Source organism: Corvus brachyrhynchos, unplaced genomic scaffold (genome assembly GCF_000691975.1).
Source record: "Corvus brachyrhynchos isolate BGI_N302 unplaced genomic scaffold, ASM69197v1 scaffold239, whole genome shotgun sequence".
Lineage (NCBI taxonomy): Eukaryota > Metazoa > Chordata > Aves > Passeriformes > Corvidae > Corvus > Corvus brachyrhynchos.
Genome location: NW_008246057.1, coordinates 5849864 through 5872911, shown reverse-complemented (window position 1 = coordinate 5872911; position 23048 = coordinate 5849864). Strand labels below are relative to the sequence as shown.

The 23048-nt window shown below is 38.4% G+C and overlaps 1 long non-coding RNA gene across 2 annotated transcripts; it reads left to right on the top strand.

Annotated features, from left to right (window-relative positions):
- The first annotated feature begins 1182 nt into the window (after window positions 1–1182).
- Window positions 1183–22724, top strand: LOC108449556. 2 transcript variants are annotated; one of them, XR_001865765.1, is made up of 3 exons: window positions 1183–1644; window positions 5173–5337; window positions 21001–22724. It is a non-coding gene; the product is annotated as an uncharacterized LOC108449556 (long non-coding RNA). The 2 variants fall into 2 exon arrangements; XR_001865766.1 differs by lacking the exon at window positions 5173–5337.
- The last annotated feature ends 324 nt before the right edge of the window (window positions 22725–23048 follow it).

Below are 23048 nucleotides of genomic sequence, written 5' to 3'. Positions count from 1 at the left end.
TATGAAATTCAAATACAACCTTTAAGCACTCCTTTTGTGTTATTTTCCATTTGCGATCTCATAAAGAGTCATTATTAATGAGTTTATTCACCTGAATTAAAAAAAAAGACCAAATATCTCAGTTGTTCACAATATAAAAAGAATACACTACAGCATTTCCCAGAATTCTTCTATTTTCCTTTTCCTTTTTTTTTTTTTGGCAATAAAGGAGTGGTCCCCTAGAAAAGAAAATCTGAACAATGTTTTTTTTAGGCATTGCTATTGAAGGCAATCATGATACCACACTGGGTTTTCATGTTCCTTCTCTGTACATGGTGACATGGAGCTATGCAGCTATTATCAAAGCATGTGTCCTCTCCTTTGCCACTGTTAATAGGGACATGCCAATCTCTGGAAGCAGAATGGGTTATCTACAATTACACTAATTTTTCTTCTAACAGATGTAAATGGAATGGCATTACTCAAAAAGCAGAGCTGATTGTCTCTTGCTGTTTGGCAAGATTGATCTCTATAAGCAAAAGATGAGTTTTCTTTCCCATCTTCATGTATGTGAAAAGAGATTCCAGTTAGTGATGCATCACTGTGTGCATGATGAGAAAGCTGCTTCCTGATGCACATTACTGTGTGTAAGAGAGGAGGGAAAGGCAGAGGTGGAGTTCCAGGTGTCTTATGATGTGTATCCCCTATTGCTGCTCTATGCCCAGAAATTAATTTTGTGCCTTTAAACTGAGCCCAAGAGGGGGGAGGGAAAAAACCAAGTGAAGTTTTCAAAACAGTTGTTCAAGGACACAGGTACACGCTCCTCTGCGTCCTGCTGCTGTGGTAGCAAGAGCGGAGGAAGCACCCTGCTTGCTTTTCAGCCAGCTTTCGGCTCCTTTTCTCCAGAGGGAGACTGAGAGTTGAATTTTGTTTTCCTGGGACTTCAGTTTTTTCCCTCCTTCTCTTCTGGGCTGTTTCAACATCAGAACACACCGGGAGAATTTTCCACCGAGGCCCTGGAGGTGGGCCCACACTGACCCAGGTCCGAGGAGGAGGAGAGAGACCACACCTACAGAAGGACTCTGAAATCTTCCCAGGTTTCTCTCCACAGCAAGAGGTTTTATTATTTAGAATTATTATCCTTTTCCTGTGTGTTTGTTAAATAGTTTTTATCTCTTTCACTTTCCTCCAAGGAAAATTTTTTTCCCGAACCTGGTAGGAGAGGGATGGTTGTAACCTGTCTTCTATCAGAGGATATTTTCCTCCAAATTTGTCTAAACTGGCACACAGGTCATATCCAGCTAAACTGCCGTGTTATCTGGCAAAAGAGAGCCTGCAGCCCCTTGTTTTCCTTCACACCCAGGTGGACCCTCCAACCTAAATGGGCAATCCATCAGTCACCTGTGCTACCTAACCAACTAACTCTCCTGCAGGAGACAACTAATTTTAGATACAAAGGAGCAGCATGTATGCTCTTTTCCTTACTGTATTTGGCATCTTGCCATGTCTTCTTTGTTGAGGAATACATTTAGTGCAAGTAGCTTGGTTTGCAAGCTGAAGAGAGAGCTGCAGAGGGAACTCTGGGTGTCCGGAGCCCCAGGCAAGAGGAGGTGAACTGCCGACGCTTTGCATACCAAAGGGCACAGGGACTTGTGCCCCAGACAGGTGAGTGGAGGATCAGACTGAGCAGGACTTTTACACTAATCTGTGAGGGTATAAAAGCCATGGGGTTCCTTTGTTTGAGTTGCTTCCTCGGGGGCACCAGCTCAAACTGTTATTTTGTTACTGCACCAGGATTAAATTAAGGATCGAGACAGCTGAGACACTGCTATGGGAAAGCTGAGTTTGGGCCAGTTGAGGAGACCTAGTGTGACTGTGTGAGCGTGGGGGGTGAGCTGCCAAGGGGCCTCAGTCCCAGCTCAGGGGGTGTGAGTGGGACTGCCAGAGTGGTTCCTGGGTGGTCAGACAGGGACGTTTCCTCAGCATCTCCTGTGCTACCAGGTCTGTCAGAGCTATTCCCTGCACTAGAGTTGTTCTATTGTATTTCTTCTTTCTTTCTCAAAAGAGTATTTTGCTGCTCTTGCTAAATGTCTTCTGCAGCATTCAGAAACTGCGACATTAAAAAAAAGTCAATTTTCTGTTATTGGAAGAATTTTGATAAACACCTCAGGCATTATACAATGAGTTTTGAAGAGGAGAGGGTTTACAGCTATGTATTTTATGAGTCTTTTGTTTTTAAGGGAGGTTTTCCTTTTAACTCTGTGTTGCGCCTCAGCAAAGAAACTAGACTTGGGAAAAAGAAACCAAAAAAAGAACAACAAAATGAAACCCAAACCAAAACCAAACAACCCATGCTTTCCTCATGCGGTTCCTGTTCCAGCATGCAAAACCCACTGTCTTGGGGTGACTTTATGATGTGTATCCCATATTGCTGCCCTATGCCCAGAAATTAATTGTTGTGCCTTTCTATGTCTTTAAGCTGAGCCTGAGAAGGGGAAGGAAAAAAACTGAGCAAAACTTTTTCAAAGCAGTTTGCAGCTTGTCCAAGGTCACACAGAGATAGCGACTTTTCTTCCCACCCAGCTTTCAGCCAGTTTTTTTCAGTTTTTTTTCTCTTCTTCTCCAGAGAGAGACTGAGAGTTGGATTTTTTCCTTCCCTGGAATTTTGGATTTTTCCCTTTTTTCCGTGGATTGCTTCAATATCAGAACACATTGGGAGGACTTTCCACTGAGCACAGAGGGCCTGGCCCTGGACCAAGCCCCAGCTCCGAGGAGACCAAAGGGAGGGCTCTAACACTTTCCCAGGTTTTTTCTTCACAGCAAAAGATTTTATTGTTTAGCATTATTTTCCTTTTCCCGTGTGTTTGTTAAATAAATAGTTTTTATCTCTTTCACTTTCCTTCGAGGAAAATTTATTTTTTCCCGAACCTGGTGGGGGGAAGGGTGGTTTTGCCTTCTCTCAGAGGATATATCTCTAAATTTGACCAAACTGGAACACCCACCCTTTTCAAAGCATCTGGCACATCTATACAGACAGATGCAGCCAGTCCAAATTCATTCTGCCCACCCTGCAAGCTGACTGGCTTTCCTCCAGCTCCCATCCAAAAACCATGCGGCTGTGATGGAGCATCACTGAGCCTGGACTAATAAACCTGACCTCACACACAACATTATGGAGCTCTGTGGCTTCTGGCCAGGATGAGGTTGTCTGCTTGCTCAGAGCATGAACAGAATAGATTCAGCTCTGTCTGTGCTTGTGCTTAGAGACTCCTTTTGTGTTTCTTGTTAGGTTCATTTTCACCAAAACCCCATCCAAATAATATAAGTCCCCTCTTTAGCCCTTGGCATACTTTCATTCATATAATCTGCTGAGTATTTGTATACTCATCCATTGTTGTTTACAGTCCAAGCAAGAAAACATCTGAAGTTAATTCTTATTCCAATCAAATCTGTAAATCATTAATACAGAAATAACATGCATGAGAATGTTGGTGTGACCCAGCCCCCTGTGGGGCTGGGGCAGCGTGATGCCAATCAATCCCAGCCCATCCCCTGGATCGAGTTTCCCGAAGAGGCAGACTCAGAGGGCGGGTCGAGGGGCGGCTCAGAAGCCTAAGCTGCACCCCCTGGGCGGTGCCCGGGTACAAGCCGCCGCCCCTGGTTCCGGCGCAGTCACGCGTACCACTGGTTCTTTGTTATAGCTCCCGCCTCTCAGTTCCCCCCAGTGGTTCTTGTTAAATTGTATCCTCCCCTTGGCTTGTAACTCATTGGTTGTTTTCCCCTTTCACCGGGGTTTTCAAATTCCCTATAAAACTGAGGACAAGCCTCAGTATCCCATCCCATCACATTCCATCCCATCCCATCACATCAGATTCCAGCTTGTTCGGGTTGCAAAACTTCTTACAATAAACCTGTTAGACCAGAACAGCCTCTCTCTTCCTTTGTCTCCAAGCTAACGTGAGTTGATGCCATCGGCTCTTGGTGTGTTTGCCGAGAAGCCAGCTAGCTAGCTCAGCCAGCAGCACCCTTCCTGATGCCGAAGTCGCTTCAGCGACCCGCAGAAGTAGCGCAGCTGGACTGTCTCTGACCTGGGGCACACCAGAGCTCATGCTTTGAGCACCAAACCCTGTGTTATGAGAACAAATTTGCCTAACCATTCAAATAAAGCAGTAAAATAAGGAATGACAAAGGAGAAAATAGGTGATTCTGTTCTTTGCTTCTAATCTTCTTAAGAATTTAATTGTTGAATCCCAATCTCTTAGTCTCACACATCTTCCCAAAATTCCCCCATGCTCCCTATTCCCGTACTGTGGGGCTAGAAAAACATCAGCATAATGGAGAGGGCCAGGAATTATAGGAGATTTTAATGAGTGATGGATATTCTCTGTAGGTAAATAACTCTGAGAGCCCAAAGGCAGGATATGAGAAGTTCTTAGAGTTATTGTTCTGCTTTAGTTTGGGACAGGTGACTTTTCACAAATGTTACTACTCATAACAAATATGAGTTGAGGTTCTCATAGTAGATAAGAGTTCACTTCCAGACAGAATCCTTGCAATTGTATTCCCTGCATATTTTAACATCTTCACCAATCTGGGGAATGACATCAGTAGTGCCAATAAATTTTCTTGTTCACTCCAAGCATGACAAATTTTTCTAATGGATTAAAGAGCTCTGTGTGCTATTAAGATACAACAGTTGACTGATGGCATGCCTTCCCAAATAATTCTTTTTTATGTGAGTGGTGCTTAAAATACTATCTTAAGTCAGCACTTAAACTTAACCAAAGTTTATTTCCACAGTATTTCAGGATTTATTCTCTCTTTAATCTATTACCTTATTCTGGAATTCTATGGAAAAAAAAAATAAGGTTAGATCTTACTTCTTAATTTTCTCCATGAAGAGAATAAATATAAAATCTTAATCTCAGAGAAGGAAAGAAAATAGAAAAGGGGATTGAGACAGACTTGTTTATTGGTAGGAATCTCCACATATCTAGTAAGTAATCAGAGGTTATATGGTCTGCTGTTTTGTGCAATTTGTGCAACTCTGAGTAATAAAGTTAAATATGAAAAAGGCCTTTCACTTGTATGAAGGCCCTTTGTCAAATCTCTTTAAGCTGAAAGAAGTAAAAAAACCTCTAATGTACTGCTGAAAAGTCATAGAACTAGAACCAAATACTTCTGTCTTCCCAGAGTGTGCTCGGCAGAGGTCAGCGTCCTGTCTGGGTACAAGGTCAGCATTGGTGTACTTCAGACAGACTGAAAGCAGCTCTAACTTCATCCTGCATGCTGAGACACAGTTGGACTGTGGAAGTGTGCTGGACTTTCTGTCCTTCCACTGTAAAATTATTGAAGAAGGTGAGCATGTTTTACAGCAGCCCCACTTCCTATGTAGCCATTTGATTTGGGTGTCTGAAAGAATACATCCAGGAAAGACAGAAAGATTGGGTATGATACAAAACTCTCTCCAAGACTTGTAAGCTATTTTATATAGTTAGTATAGAAAACACAATTTTAACTCCTACATTTTTCAACCAGCTGCTGTGGATTTCTTAGAACTGTCTTTCGTAGAAATCGCTTTACTTTCTTTGAGTCCCTTGCTTTTGTTCACAATCCCATATCTGTACCCAGAGTCGTTATGTTTTTCCACACCTGAAGGGCACCTGTAGACACCACCGTCATTCTGTATGACTTTTATTACAGGGTTAGAGAAACAAGAAAACAAGAAATAAATCAAGCAAAGACTCCCTGAAGGAGGGAGTGCATGTTTTTTCTCTCATATAGCAAAGCAGACCTGTGAATACAACTGATTGATAGAAATACAGTATCTGGAAAACAAATTTGCTTGTATTTACCTGAAGCTGTTTTCATCACAGATATTTGAATTGTCTACATGATACATGAAACATGCTGTACAATTTGCAGAACTTGTAATTTGTTTCAATTAATGCAACCCCATGCTTAGCAGTAATGAAAGAGCAACAGAAGGAAATCTGTGACCTCAATTGTATCTTACAGTTCTAAAGAGTAGTTCTACACATGAAGAAATTAAATGAACTCAACTCAGATTATAACATAATATCATTGGGTTGGATATAAATACCTTAATGAATATTTAGAAAGCTATACATGAAAGCTGAGTGCTTGTGACTTACATAATCACTGCAAGACCTGAAAAATGTTCACAGATGAATAACAGGGGTAAAGAAACACAGTGGAAGCTTAGACTAATGAAGTTGAGGGTTTGCCTTAAGAAAAAAAAAGTTAAATTTTTTTACAGGTTCCAATATCTATAAGTAAAAGGCATTCTAAGGCCTGCAGGTTCATATTTCTACAACCTCATTCATTAAACAAGTTCTTTAGTGCTAAATGAAGATCTGTTTAGTGTAAATATGCTCAAAAATTTTTCATTTCATGAAGATAAACCTTCAGGAAGAGCCATTTAAGAAGAACCTATGTTGACCTTTGGCAATTGTGGTTTATAGGCAGATTTGTTTGATAGGTAGGAAAAAAATTCAATATCAAAGGACATAACTAAATGAAATATTAAATATTTAATATGCAGAAGATGAAAAAATGCAGAAGTGCTAACCATAAACATATATATTGAAATGCACTAAATGAAATTTTAAAAGCTTTCATTGCTATCTCTAAAACCTTTATAAATTGAAGCATGGAAGAACAGGGGAGTCAGACAAATAAATGAAAGGAAGAAATAAAAAGACCCACAACTTTTCAGAGAACAAAAATAAAGAAAATATCTGAGAATTGTAAAAAATGTTCACTCAGTTAAAAGAAGTAATTCTTGACAGAAAGACCCAGGTATAACTACTATAGCACCCATCGAGGTCAATGAAAGACCCTGATGAGATGCCAAGAGTTCACTGAAGGAATTGGTTGAAGGAATTAACTCAACTTTTACTTTCAATAGTTACAAAACTCATAAAAAATATTGGCTTTTTGGAGTTGGAAGGAACCATGGAATTGGTTGACATATTTGTAATGAGGACTCTTGAGGAAGAGAATCAGTCAATTCCATGTAGAGGTGAAGAAAATGCTCCCACTGACACAAGCAATGTGCTCTTGATGGAACATGGTAGCTTTCATCTGCCACAAAATTCATTTCTTCAATCGTTCCGCTAGACACTGAACAATCCCCATGACTTAGCTTGGTGATGTAAAGTGATGGAACTTGGATATTAAAATGAAAAAAAGAATAAAATCCTGGGCAACATGAAACATGAAAACCAGAAAAAAAAGCAGAGATATGCTATGAGAAGAATCTGACTGAAGACAGCCAAACTGCACAGATGCAATCAAGGAGTTCTCAAGGAATCCCTCTGGTTTGCAAAAATAATGATTTGTGATGGAGAAGCAGCTGGAAGGCAGGCACACTATCTTAGGGCAGCAAAAATAAATCCAGACACTTATATAGAGACACTGAAATTGCTGTCCCTTAGGTCTTAAAATCCCAGAGTATATCAGACATCATTCACTACTTTAAATAGAATATAAAACTCCAAATAAAACATTTTGGCAGACTCTGAATAAAATGAAGAGACCTGAATAAATGTTAGGATTACTTTTAAGAAAATTCTCAGCCTACTCACAAGGTGCAACATAGAAATCTGACCCATTTTTAAAGTCTGAGATGTATTAATTTTTAAAACTTCATATATCCCTCTTTTACCCTCCATTATAATAATTAAAGTGTACTAAATGAAATGGCATTGTGTGAAGTTACATAAAAGAAAATTCTCAACAAAAGAGAGCCTTTTAAAGGCTGTTACCACTCAGTGTGATTAAAGTCTGATTTCTTCCATCAGAACAGATGATGAGCATCAAATTGCCTGCAGTACTTGCAAATTGAACAGAAAAACCTGCTTATTGACCACTTAAATTGTTTTAGAGCAGATTGATACATCTCAGCTATTTATGTGAATAAATATCAAGAGAATAACCCTCTCATTTACAAGAACTCCCAAGTGGTAGCTGCCTGGAACACAGAAAATAATCACAATATCAACAGCACATAGATTAGATACAAGCATCTCTTGAACAGCATAGCCAAAAACATTCAGCTTGAGAAGTGTAGCATAGAAGCTATTTTGAAAGTTAGGGTCAGAGTCTTCCACAAGAGGGTGGCTGAACATGAAAAACAAGCAACACTTTTGGGAGGCATGTTAGGTAAAACTGCAAATATATTTTTAAAAACTAAGGAATCATTTTGAGCAATAATTTTCAGAATCCACAGGAAAGAAGGTACTATCTTCGTCTTCTTTTAAAATAAGAAAAAGATTAAGCTTCACATATTTCTGATTAGCACATTGGGAACTAATCCTGCCTGTGTCATGATATAATGCTCAGGATCCCTAACACATAAAAAACTCCCTCATTCTACCATCTGCTACAAAGCTTATCAAGTTCAGAACAGTATTGCATTATTAGCCAGTCTGCTAAAGGAATCATAGTTGTCCAGCAGAGAGAGAATTTATTAGTTCTTAAAGTTATATTTTGTCATTAAAACAAGAGCAGCAGCTGGAATTTATCTTAAATTTCAACTCAGATGATTTTTGTCCTAATTAAAATACCTGCACAAGGTACATAAGGAATGAGCATCTGGAACATATTCCAAATATGTTATTATTTTACTGCTGAAAGATTTAGATTAATTTCGTCTCAAATACTAAAATCTTCAAGAAGTATATAAATGGATAGATAGATAGATAGATAGATGATCTAGTTGAACATGTTCCTGCTTGTTGCAGTGAAGGTTGGACTATGTGGACTAGGCCCTTTCCAACCTAAACTATTCTATGACTGGATGGAGGGATGGATGGATGGATGGATGGATTGGTGGATGGATGGATGGATGGATGAAATCTGTAGTCCTTCTCTGTGGCCTGACTGAAGTCACTGCTCCCACCTTCATGTCACTGGGAATATCTGAAGAGCCATCCCAGGGTACATGAAGAACTGTGGAAGACAACTTCCTTTCAAATGCCAATGTAAGGGCTACCTTATGCATAGCACAGTTACCAGGGGCCAGACAAAAATGTTCCTTGATATGGGCCTATAGATTAAATAATTTTAAGGAAGCCTAATATTGCATCTAACAGTCCAATGAGATTATCATGGCCTATGAAGATCACTAGAAGACATTGGTTTATACCAAGACCTCCTTTCAGCTCCAAAATTGTTCAGAATTTAAAAGACATAATTATTACAGCTGGTGAAGGGGGTCAGCGGCTTTGACCCAGGAAGAGGTGACCGGTCCAGGGAGATGGTCCCGAAAGGAATCGCCTTCCCGAGGCCCGGTGTCTTCCTCTCAGCTGCTGGCAGGAGGGCCCTTGCAGAGGCTGTCAGCTCTTTAGTGATTGTCAGCTCGTGATTCCAGCTCAGCTCTGCAGGGCAGCCTCCAGGCCAAGCCAGACCAGAGAGAGAGATGAGAAGGCTCGTGTGGCTGGTTCCACACAAAGGTAGCTTTATTATGGGTCCCCTCCTGCGAAGGGAAGCCAGGGACAAGAACCCTCTCTGGGACGGGCCCCAGAGAGCTTGCTTTTATAGGGTTACAGGGGATCAGCAAGGGACCAATGGATTACAGAGGATCTGGGATGGGAACAGGCCAATGGGTTACAGAATGATCTGCATAGTGTCTCCCAAAGAATTGTGGGTCTACCTTTCCTCGCCATGACCAAAGTGGTTGCCTTTCCAGGGAGTCCTGCTGGGAGATTGCGAAATTTCTTATCTCAGCAGAGATCCCTCCAGGGCAGGGGCTGGGCATACCCCACACATAATGATACTTTAAATCTCTCAGATTCTTCAGCTCTGTCAAAGCCTTACAGAACCTCACTCCTGTACCAAAAGGGCTTTAGCAAAATGTCTTCCTGTCTGGCAAAATATCAATGTTATTAGAATATATATATATTATATAGAACAAATGTAGATAATAAACACTAATGTGTGCTGAATAGGCCAGTATTTTTTCAAGAGCTTGTATTGGCTTTATGTGGAAAAGCAAGGGAGGAGCTACAGGAGTGATTTCTCTGAGAAGCTGCTAGATGCTTCCCCTATGTCTCAGCCAAGGCTGTGACAATCAGGGGCAGTGTGTTCCGGTTTGGCCAAATTCAGAAATATATCCTCTGAGAGAAGGCAGGTTACAACCATCCCTCACCCACCAGGTTCAGGAAAAAATAAATTTTCCTCGAAGGAAAGTGAAAGAGATAAAAACTATTTATTTAACAAACACACAGGAAAACATAATGATGCTAAATAATAAAACCTCTCGCTCTGCTGAGAGAAACCTGGGAAAATTTCAGTGTCCTTCCGTAGGTCTCTCCCTCTCCTTGGAGCTCAGAAGGGGTGGTGGGCCCACCTCCAGGGCCAAGGCCTTGGTGGAAAGTCCTCCCGATGTATTCTGATGTTGAAACCATCCAGCAGAGAAAAAAGGAAAAAACAATGAAGTCCCAGGAAAACAAAAGTTCAACTCTCCAAAGGAAAAGGAGCTGAGGAAAAAAAACTGCTGAAAGCTGACTGGAAAGAAAAGCAAGCCGGGTGCTTCCCTTCCCTCTCGCTCTCCTGCCGCAGCTGAAAAGAAAAAATCGCTATCTAAGTGTGACCTTGAACAAGCTGCAAACTGCTTTGAAAAAGTTTTGCTCAGTTTTTCCTTCCCCCTCTCAGGCTCAGTTTAAAGGCATAGAAAGGCACAAGAATTAATTTCTGGGCATAGGGCAGCGATATGGGATACACATCACAGTCACCCCAAGACACAGTGTTAGGCACCTCTGGGATAATGTATTTTAAAAGGGAAAAAAACTTCTGTGCAACAGCAGCTGGAAGAGATGAGTGAGAATATGCCAGAGAAACAGTCTGGCAGACACCCAGGTCAGTGAAGGAGGGGAGGAAGTGCTCTAGATGCTGGAGCTGGAATTCCCTTGCAGTCTGTGGTAAAGAACTTGGTAACACAGGCTGTGCCCCTGAAGCCCATGGTACATGGTGGAATGGAGATCCCCCTGCAGCCTGTGGAGGACCCCACACTGGAGCAAGTGGATATCCAAAAGAGACTGTGACCCTATGGGAAGCCCATGCTGGAGCAGGCTCTTGACAGGACATGTGGACCCATGGTCAGAGGAGCTCGCAATGGGTCAGGTTTGCTGTCAGGAATTGTGACCTTGTGGGGGAACCCCCCTGCTGGAACAGACTGTTCCTGGAGGACTGCACCCCATGGGAGGGACCCAGGCTGCAGCAGTTCATGAAGAACTGCAGCCCATGGGAAGGACTCCTCTTGGAGACGTTCATGAAGGATTGTCTCTTGCAGGAGTTACCCCATGGTGGAGCAGGGGAAGAGTGTGAGGAGGAAGGACCATCAGAGGCAATGTGTGATGAACTAATCACAATCCCCATACCCTCTCCTCCTGTGCTACTCTGGGGAAAGAATTAGAGAAACAGGGAATGTATATGAGCCGAGGAAGAAGGGACGAATGGGGGAAAGTGTTTTAAGATTTAGGTTTTATTTCTCACTCCCCTATACTGATTTAATTGGCAATAAGTTAAATTAATTTCCCTCAAGTTGAGTCTGGTTTTGACTGTGATGGCAACTGGTGCTTGATCTCTCTCTATCCTTATCTCAACTCATGAGCCTTTCTCTATATTTTCTATCCCTGTCCTGATGAGGAAGGGAATGACAGACCAGTTTTGCTGGTCCAACACACCACATAGCTATTAGGATTTCCAGTGTGTGCACTGCCTGTATTATCAAAGCCAGTCAAACAGTGGTCCAATAGGCCTGTACAAGAACCTTTCCTCTGGAGTGAGTAACTCACTGTATACAACTATTTAAACTTTGTGGGTTTTTTTTCTGCTGAGCCTGAGAAAGTTTCTCTGCCAGTTATAAATTATAGGAAAGGTAGGTTTTTGTGAAATAGTCATTTTAGGTACATGGCAATATATACGGACACAAAAACTTTTCAGATAGAAACTGTCTTTGGTCTTAGTAGCAAAAGAATGCAGTTCTTCCCTCCCCCCAAGTGTTAGAGAAGCAACCTTATAAAAACTTTTCAGAAATGTTTCTTTTAAAAATGTTTGCTATTGTACCTTTGCTACAGAAAGAAAATTTTAGTTTGTCATGTTCCTCCCTGGCCTCCCCCAGGGATGTGAGCAAATATTTTGACAGAAGCTGATCAGGAATGGGACACATTTTACATTGCTTCAGTCATCCAAATCTAGGGCAACTAGTCTAAGATAACTGCATAAGCTCCCTGTGCAAGATAGGAATAGAAAGAAAAAGGGGCACAGTGATCCTCATCCCACCTCTCAGATGCTGCTATGGAGCAGGGTAAACCATCCACCAGCAATGCACAATTTCTTCAGGTACACAGCTGAGGGAGTACAGATTATTAGTTTAGACAAGTTAGCTCTCAAATCTCTCTCCAAATGAGAAGAGAGCTCGAACATGTTTCATAGTCTTCACCTAACCACTAACAGTCATTAGCAGTTTAGTTAAACGGCTGACTAATACAGTCGATTTCAGTGACTATGGTACTTACGTGGTGCTTGTTCCTCCTCCGAGTCCAGAAGAAATTATCACAGACACTGTGTTATAATGGTTTATCATAGATATCATTACTGCTATTATACTATTTCCTGACCATTCCCAAATTTGTTTTAGAAAACTGAAATGTATTCAAAGGAAAAAGGTGCTCTGAAGAGACATGTAACTATCAGGTGAAGCAGCCATATTTATTGTACCCCATACCCCAAGCTATATCCAGTTGTAACTAAAGATGAAATTTAAAAGGAGGACAGGAAGTTGAAAAAACCCCCTATTTACTTTCATCTCTGCAATTCCAACCTGACCATTAGCTTTTATATGGGAACATATGGTCAATATTTCTTGAGAAAAGCCACTATTTCAGATGTCAGAGGATGGTGTAATGTCCCTTCTGTAATACTCTTTTTGTCAATGTAACTATTATGTAACAATGTAACAAATCTTATTCAGGAGAGGAGAGGAGAGACAAGCATTTCTATTACTGAATGTCAACAAAACAGTATAGATGGAAACAATTGTCTCATTGTCTTATACTTGTTCAAACTGCCCTCGACATTTCTATTTTGATTTTTGGAGCACATAAGATGTACATTAGCATAGGTTAACCCTTTTGGTTGCTGATACTTTATAAGTTTCGCTTATCATAGGTTACCATTATGCACCTTGCGAAGCAGAATGTGTAATAATTACACCTGCTGACAACAATGCTGTGTCCTTCCCTGCAGAGCTGAAATAGTTGGGAAGGCAAAGAATAATTGCATGTATCTTTATGTTCGATTGCTTAGGAACAATACTTTGACAAGGCCAGTATTATTACTATTTTGAGGAATGAGTCCACAATTAGTAGATGAAAGTCAGGAAAAGATCACAAGAAACAGTTTGTTCAAGAGTACAGTAATGTTTCTGATGAGTACTTTTAATGGAAATCCATTTTTAAATGTTTAGCTGAAAACTGTAATAGATATTAAGATGTGTCTGCAGAACTCTTTATGTTAAAATAATTCCAGTTGATTTTTTTTTGTATTTCTGTTACAAAACTTGTTTTTGTAATATTTAGTACAGCACTGCTGTATTCTAATTCTCTACTTTAGAAGGGAAAGTGTACATATGGCTTTGAAATTATAATAAATTAACATCCATATTTACTCTCACTCCTTATGTTTTCAGCTGTAGCAATGTTACAGATCATAAGTTCTTTCTGCCAGTAATAGCTAATCATCCAGGTAATAATTTATCCTGGAATATTGAGGTGAACACATCCTACCCAATACATCATTGCTGCAGACCTGTCACATATTTCATACACTTGTTGAAGGTTCAGTTCCCTGCCCTGTGTTTTCAAGATCACTGAGGCATTAGGATACTCTTTTCTCCTTTTCTGTCCTCTAGAATTCTAACTCTTGAATACAGGAGGCACAGAGCATGCTGCCTTTATTCTGAATTTTCTTCAATGGCTGCCTTTGAGTCACAGAAGGCAGACACAAGTGGCTCAGACAAAACTACGCTTTTGTGAATATCGAATAAAAATTATCCTTGATTTCTGTATAGTAATGGTTTCACTACTTTTATTAAGAATTATTGGACTTAAGTCTTGCTCCCTTGCATGTGAGAGAAGGGTTTTATTCATATGTAAGAACCTACGGTTGCAGAACTCTGTTGCATGAAGACACACCAACCAACAGTGTGGGAAAAGACAGATTTTAGGTTGAGATGGCTGTAGGAATTTTCTTAATATGAATCTACTTGCAGAAAAGTTCTGTGGTAAAAGTTCTGCAAAATTTCCACTATATATTTGCAGGATGTAAACACATGAGAGAGTTCTTTAGGTATCAATTTGCTATCTATATGTGACTGAATATGGGATTGTTATATGAGTTTGAAAATACATTTTTTTAATCTGCTTGATTTTGAGAATGACAATGCCTAAAGGCTGTTTCACACCAAAAATACCAAATCTTTTATTTTTACAAACATGGCTTTTTTTGTTCTTAGCTAAGATCTGTGACAACACTTAGAGTATATATGGAGAATGAATAGAACATTGCTGGAATTTTCTACCAATTCCAAATTACGAGTGTATCTACTAGCTCCAAAACCAAGCATCATTGCTCAGATTTCAAAGGTCCAATGCATAAGACATTTTTGGACACCTTTTGACATCAGCACATTCCTTAACCATTATAAACAGTTGAATCAATTGTATGTTCGAAAAAACTTCCCCAAAAAACAACCCAAAACCCAACCCAACTTAGCTTTCTAATGTGAACTGATAAGTATATAATTTTCATTTTTTTTCCACTTAAAGTACTCAGTAATCAAGAGTTCAGAAATTAATGATGTGTTTTTATAGAGCTATGTCTGAGTGTTTTTACCTAAAGCTTCATCAATGGCAGAACTGCCAGAGTAACTCCCCAAAGTTTTTTGCTTCTACAGATTTGTGCTCAATTTGTGTGTGTGGTAATGCCTCTTTCGAAGACTTTTGTTATATGTCTGTAATGACATCACAACACAATTAATTTATTAATCAGATCATAGTGGCACTCCCAGACGTCAGTTAGGTATTTTGTATTTTCTGTTTTAAACAGAGTTGTGTTGAGTAGCTAAAAAATATGAACTTCCCATCAGTGTAATTGGAAAGAAAAGCTTGTAACAGCAGGTGCTTTAATCTTGTTACAGACAAATAACAAATTTTGGAATAAATGATATAATTACACTGATCAAATATATGAGAGGGATCCAACAGCTTCACAATTTTAATCTATCAAAATTATTATATTAAAGCGAGCAAGAAAACCAGCTTTTCTTGAGCAAATCAAGTCAGATAATAAAGAAATGTGGTTTTAATGTGAGCTGTTATTCTTGCACTTTTCCACATATTTTACTTAAAGTGTGTTTCAGAATTTTATTAGTTTTAACTTTGAAATTAAATATGAATCTTTCACAGCTCAATCTTGAAAACTGCAAGTCTGTCACAGAACCTTTTTTGTTTCACAGTGTTTTCTAGTTCAGAAATGTTCATGTATATTTAGTGTTATAAGCAGAATTCTTTCCACCTACACTAAGAACCTCTTTGCCTCTTTCAGATCATTTGGATAGGCTGGATTTATTCTCCATGTAAAATTCTGTATCACAGTCAGCAGGTCTGAATTTTTTTGGAGTAATTGATGACCCTGATTAAGAGCAAAAGGTTTTATCACAAAACCTGAATATCTTCAATTTGGTTCCATATTCTGGGGAGAATGTGTTTTATGGAAGTTTTAGTTCCTTTATCTCATCTTTCACACCCTTTGAGGTGCAAGAGAATGATAGTGACTATCTTAATTCAATAGAAAATTATGCAATATAGAACTTACTGCTTTGTTTTCTGGTGATGGTTAAAGGTTATTGATCTCAAATTCCAAGTTCTTTTTTTTTTTTTTTTCGATATAACTGAGTGAATATAGTCGATCAATGTAATTCAGAGCACGTACTCTTGCCACTTTATTGCAATACAGGCAATATACCTGTATATAAAATAAAAATGCACCAACAGCATGACACAGTCAGACTCTGGTAATACTAACCTTCTAAACATCATAGATACGGCATGCAAATATATTTTCTCAGAAACATCAAGTACACCAAATTTGAATAAGACTTTCCTGTCACTAGGTTGTTGTGAAATAAAATTACAAGATTTCCTATCTGGAAAATAGTATTATTAAAATAAACAGTGTGGCTACAAAAGAATCTAGAACAACAATTTTCCTATACTCTGAAGCAGCTAAATCAAGATAGTCCATGCTATATCACTTGTGTTTTCTAACACATGCTGTCAGTAAGAACACTTAAAATGACATTTTCCAATGGAAAGGGCAGAAAATTTCAATAGCTATGTAAAGAATTCAATAACTGTTAGGAAATCTATCTTCCATCCAAAGAGGTTAACATCACTGGATATATAACTGTTCTTGGTTCCTTCATTTGTTCAATGTTAGAAGAATAAAAAAGATATCTCAACTATAGATTTTTTATTGATGTAATTTTAATGAAGCATTCAACAGTTTCAAATAAACAGATATATTTTTAGAGTCGTGGGAACATGGAGAATGAATAAAATGTCTTTACATTCTTATTACTATAATTGGTTCAAAAACTTTTTTTCCATCCCACAGGAAATTCTGACACTGTAAAATTTATTTTTATTATTTGGATTGAAAAATGAAAGTGTAGATATTTCTTAATGCAGAGAAACTTGAAAAAAAAATAGATACTTAAACATTACTGCATTTCATTTCCATGTCTTTGCGTTCCCATGCGATAAAAGCCCTATAACAAAAAATATCAAGTTCTAATATAGAAGTGAAATTAAATATAAAGTTCAAATGGAATATCTCTTTCTTACTGAAGTAAGTGTGCCTTACAAACCTAAAACTAAGAATGTAATACTGATTTATTCCATGCTTTTCTTCTGAAAATTTTACTGATATACTGGTACTTCTCTAAAAATAATTGTTCCTAATTTATTTATAAAGACCTTAATAGAGTGAATTTATTTAGGAGTGATTTAGTTCCCCTCATTTTGAAGTAAAATTTTGTTGAAATGGGGCTGAATGCTGATACAAGTTATATTGTTTTCTCAAGATTTTTTTCTTTAAGTTTTGATACATTTTTCAGTAATTTAATATGATTATAGGATCACAAGGAGCATTTTTTTGTTGTTTGTTAATTCTTCCAATCAGTCAATCAGTCAGTGGAACCTGTTAATATCAATTAAAGTTTTACTATGCTCTTCAGCAGAACTAGAATTATGTTTTACATTTTCTGCCTGTCCTAAAAAAAATGCATTCAGCAGATTAAATAAGTTTTACACAGTTTGTACTGGATAATGATTTTCACAAAAATTCATTTCAGGAAAAATAATAATCTTATGGCCATAAAGTTGAAGGAAATTTCAAGATGAAAATTCAAAAAGTTTTTATTTAAAAAAAAACCCTTCACTTTTGGCTACCCAGTTGACTTCAATTAACTTCAGAGAATGCTAGCTTTGTTCAGTTTGCATTTTCAGGCTCGTGTATATTTTAGCTGAAAATATTTGTTCTGTTCTACTTCTCAGTTATCTCCAAACAGTCTTAAAATAAAGAAGGTTGGTTTTCCTCCTTCTCATCTCACTTCCCCCCACACCTTGTTGAAATTGTTGATCGAACAATTTGTCTAAGGCTTTGCATAGCAACTGTGCCTCCCGTGCCTGCAGCCACAGATGCAAAGATGCACATTCCCATTCTGCAGGCTGAGGAGCTGATGGCATCCACAGACATGAATGTATTTGATAAGCACATTGTATTCAGGTGGGAGCTGATTGCAAAGTCCTTTGAGGCTAGTTTTCGTAGTTCTTTACTCCATGCGATTATCACTCTCACAAAGCAATTGGGGGCTCCTGAAGTGTAAAATAAGACTGATCCATCCCACAATTCTGATTCAATCCCACAATTGCAGACCTTGCTTGTTTTTCCTGCCTGTGGTTTTGAATATAGTAGATACAGAGTCAATTCCTTTCAGGATTAACAGAATCTGGAATGTAAGTATTTGGCTTAGGAGACACTTTGACAGGGAATCGGCTCACAGGTAATGATATCTAAATGGAAGACTCCACATGTCTATGGCTTAAAAGTTTAAGCTCTTCTTATCCTCCCTGGTATCCTTAACAATCAGTGTAGCCTAGAGCTGACCATGGCTATCTGCATTCCTTAGGATGAGTTGAATTATTCTCCATGATTCCTTGGCTTTGCTGACTTCATTGTCTCTGCCTGTACTGGAGCTTAGACCCCTGGTTCATTTGCAGAACCTTTCCATCATGATTGGCTAGAAGTAGATGTTTGAATCAGACCTGAATCCTACACCATATTTCTCTTTCTCATCTTCCAATACACCTTTTAAAGATCCCAGTAACATCCCTGTCAGTTCACTGGTTGTAGGCATACAAAGTGAGTAAACTATTTTAACTTTTGCAGATTTTCAGGTCTGTGACTCTCCAAGCTGAGAGTAGTTTCTCTACATTTTGGCATGTGAAGTTAGACATAGATATAGATTGTGCTTTTTCTAAACCAGTTTGTGAGACAATGCATAAATTGAGAAGATTTTATTCCACTCTGATCGCGCTACATTCACATTAGAACTCTTTATAATTTTGTGCATCTTTAGCTCTACCAAAATAGCTCTAAAATTATTCTAGTAGTTTTAAAGCCAGTTCTGCTGATGCTTTGTTTTGATGTGTGTGTGCATGTGCTGATTATTGTTGTTCTTTCTTCCTTAGGAATATATATTTAAATTTCCCTGCTGCCTCACAGTTCCCACACAATGTTTGCTTGATTGCATATTCTTTGTGGCTTCATTTGGTTTGTCTCTCTAGTGGGAGGTCCTGCAAGCAATGATAATGGACCATCCTCCCCAGAGGAATTTATGGGTAATTTTCTTTGTCATCTGAAAGATTTATGATCAAAATATTAAACATGAATAGGAAACTGAACTAAATAAATCACAGCTTAATTCTACAGATGTATGCTGATTTATTTACATGTGGATACAGCACTCAGAGACCCCAGTTTTACTTCAGACTTTTGCTGACAGATATAGGAAGGCAGCAATTTCAGCTAGGTGTATGGGACTCTTTCATTCAGCTCACTATCAGTACTAAGGTTCTTCCACAGTTTTTGATGAGGCTTTTGGGTGCAGATCCAGAAAAGTTTGTGAGCTGTGCCTGTCTGCAGTATTCAGACTACGTTAGGAACTTCATTTCACCAAAGCAACACTTAAAGTGTCGTTAGTGGGCCTCAGCAGGATAATCCAAACCACCTAAATCAGCAGTCTAGACTGTGTAAGTAGACAGTGGAGAGAAGTAAACCCTGCTCAGGGTCTATGGGTACCTACTTTGGTTAGCAAACTATTTCTCTCCCTTGGCTCCTTGGAGCTTACAAACCTACTCCAGCGTTACGATGTCCTGAGCAAGGGGCAACTTAGAGCCAGCCAAGAAATAGCAGTCCCAGTCTCAGCTGCATGCTTGAAGAGTAACCCTTGCCTGGAACAGCTTATAATCTGAAGGTTTGTGTGTGGCTTTTTTCCTCCCATGAAAAATTACAGTAAAGTGCAGTAAAACCATGTCTTTGATTTTACTTTTTTTTTTTAAGTTGTAAAAGATTGCTATTACAATGAACTATAAGAGATGTTTATTACTTAGTAAGGCAATGTAAATGTTATTTTTTACTTCAGGAACAACAGCAAATGCTACTGTTTCCTGGATCTTATCTCCATATTCTGCATTGTAATATATATATCATGGATTTTCTTATATCTGTCAGTCCTCTCTGTCAGATTTTGGACTTTCTCCTGCTTTAACAGACGAAACTTTGAAGTTTCATTCAGTACTCAACAGTCTTCTTATGTTGTGTATTTTTTTACTCACACAGAATAATGTACACAATGATTCTGACAAACTATTAACAGACATTTAAATGCTGCTAACCTTGCTTGCTGCTCCTCCTTGCAAATCTCTGTTTTAGTTGAGTCTTTTCCTGGTTTATGTAAACTACACTTCAAACACTTTCTCACAGCTAGTCATTGCTGGGATCTCAGATGTCAAACAACTCAATTTTGTTTAGGAATTTCGAGCCCAGACTCTGTTCATTTTGAAGCATGCTCCTGTAAGGAATAACAAACTAACATCATGCTCCAAAAAGCTCACTGCTTGTCAATTTGTTTTTAAAAAATATCTTCTAAACGTACTCTGAGATTTATTTTAACTCTGTACAAACAAATCCAACAACCATTACTATGATTTTTAAGAAATAAAGATTTGATGCTACTATCTTAAGAATTCATTTAAAGAGATATTATTTTGGACTAGGTATTTCTTCTGAAAAGGAAAGCAAACATGATTGTATATAGTTCACAACCTGAGTACTAAAATATACTGCAAACAATGAATGAAGCTCCCAAATTTTTGATGCTTGGTATTTTGTTTTTTTTCGACCAACATTATATTATCCAAAGCAGAATTCAGGTTTCTGCTTTCTCTATTTAGACACTTCCCTGTTATCATGGATTTAGTTCATCTTAAAATGATGATCATGAGTCTCAGCGGTGTTTGAGAGCTTGCTGTGGTGATTAACAAAAGCCTATTTCTATTCTGAAGTGCACTGAAGTATGTAATTAAACGTTATTCTTTTTCTCCAGATTGAAGCTGAGTTTTGAAATAAGAATGGTTTGATTGAAAACTCAGCTTTGTGAAATGGTTGAGTTCTCTCCAAGCTAAAGCCAAGTTCAAAAAGCTGATGATCTAGTTAAAGGGCCTGAGCTTAAACTATTAATAGGAAGACCTTCATGCTTACACTGCCTTTAAACTAATCTGAAGTGCTACAATTCATGATGGCTGCACATTAATTTCAACTTGATATAAAAATATACAAATACCTTTGTTATGTTTATTTCCTTGATAGACAACAAGTTGAACATCAGCCAAGGATGCACCCTTGCAGCAAAGCAGGCCAACAGCCTCCTGAGGTGCAGTAGGCGAAGCATTGCCAGCAGGTTGAGGTAGGCAGTCCTTCTCCTCTACTCAGCACTGGCGAGATACATCTGGAGTCCTAAATTTCCAGCTGAAGAAAGGCATGATCATACTGGACCAACTTCAGCCACAGACCACAAAGATGATTAATAACATGAAGCATCTGTCATGAGTGGTTTGGAGAGCTGGGGCAGTTCAGCCTGGAGAAGAGATGCCTCATGGGGCTTATGCATTTAAAAATATCTTTGAGGACATTAAATAAAGTGGAACCAGTCTCTCCTTTGTGGTATCCAATGATCCAAGGATAAGAGGCAGTGGGCACAGTTTCAATTCCACCTAAACCTGAGACCAAAACTTGGGGGGGGGAGGGGTTCAGTGAGTATGGCCAGAATCTTGTAGAGGTTGCCCAAAGTGGTCGTGGAATCTACATCCTTGGAGATACTTAAAACCTTGACTGTACACCATCTGCAGCAACCCACTCTAGCTAATTCTTCTCTGATCAGCAGTGTTGGCCTAGTCCAGATGTCACTGCTACCTGAATGCCTCAGTGATTCTGTCTGTTCGTGGGTGAGTCACAGACTAAAAGGATGAAAATAAGTTTCAGTGACTAAAATAGTTTTGATGACATCAGCTGTCCTGCTGTGCCAGATGTGACCCCCAAGATGACATTACATGTTAAAAATACCTTCAGGTCTCAACAATTTTTTTTTGTCTTTTATGTTAGTATCCTTTCAAATTATTTTATTTCAATTTTTAAAATCTTCTTTATCATAGAAAGCTTTGCTGGGAAATTATAATATTCAGTCTTAAGAGGAGAAAAAGTATATTTTTCTGCCTTAAAAACATCTTTGCAAAGAAGGTATTTCCTGAGAAAAACTATGTTACAGCAAGTCATGATGATAAGACAATCTTTTTACCTGTAAGAGAACAATAGATTGTTTAGTCCATAGTTTCTTTCATGCATGATATGAGCATTTTTGTTACATTTCATGCACTCCTTGGGTCAAGTTACTAACATATGTATAGTTTAAATTATTCATCTTGGACAACCACATGGGTTTAGCAAGCAGATTTACAAAAGTGCTCTTCAGAACAAAAAAAAATATTGCAGAAGACATAAATGCTGTTGTATTATCTCAGTAAATATTAAAGATATTTTAAAGGAAGAAAGGAAGAAAGGATGATCAAATACTTTCTGTTGGCTGCATGTATTCCTTTGGTGAAGAAGCTGGTACTAGGTCTCAGAGGTGTGGCAATCTTCCTTTAAAATATTGAATATTCAGAAGCAATATATCAAGTTACATTTTATTAGTTTAAGTTCTTCTTAGTGCATATAGACTCTGCCTTCATCTATTGACATAAGAAAAAAGATTATGTCAACAACACTCCTCAGAGGTGCCTATCTATCCATTTTCTGCTTTGTTCCTTGTGCTCAGGATTGGCAGTTCAATTGTTCTGGTTTGTGACAAGAGTCAGCTCCCTGAGCTCCAATTTCCATTAGTGGTTACTTACAAAAAATGTAAGCTCCCTTTAACCTTAATAATAGAGGAAATTAAACTGCAAATAGCAAGAGTGAAGCACATCCATGACTGAATGCTTGGATGGAAGGATGAAATATGCAGAAGCAGATCTTTCACATGATACTGTAATATGATTCAGAACATACACCATAGTAAATATTATTATTGGTTGAAGTGAAAGTATATAAATTTCAGAACTGTTGTATGAGTTTTCTTCATATTTTTAAGGAGATACTAAAGAACAGGGCATGAACATATTACATGAGCAACAATTTCCATAAGGTGATTTTTATGATACTATAGTGGTGGAATTTGTTTCAAAACTGATTCCTTGCCTAAGAATTGATTTCCAAAAGATCATTGATCATCTTGAAGAATCTGATTTTTGCATAGATGTTTATGGCTTCACTTTCTACCCTCCTCTGTTTTTCTTTGTCACAGGCTTACAAAACAAAGTACT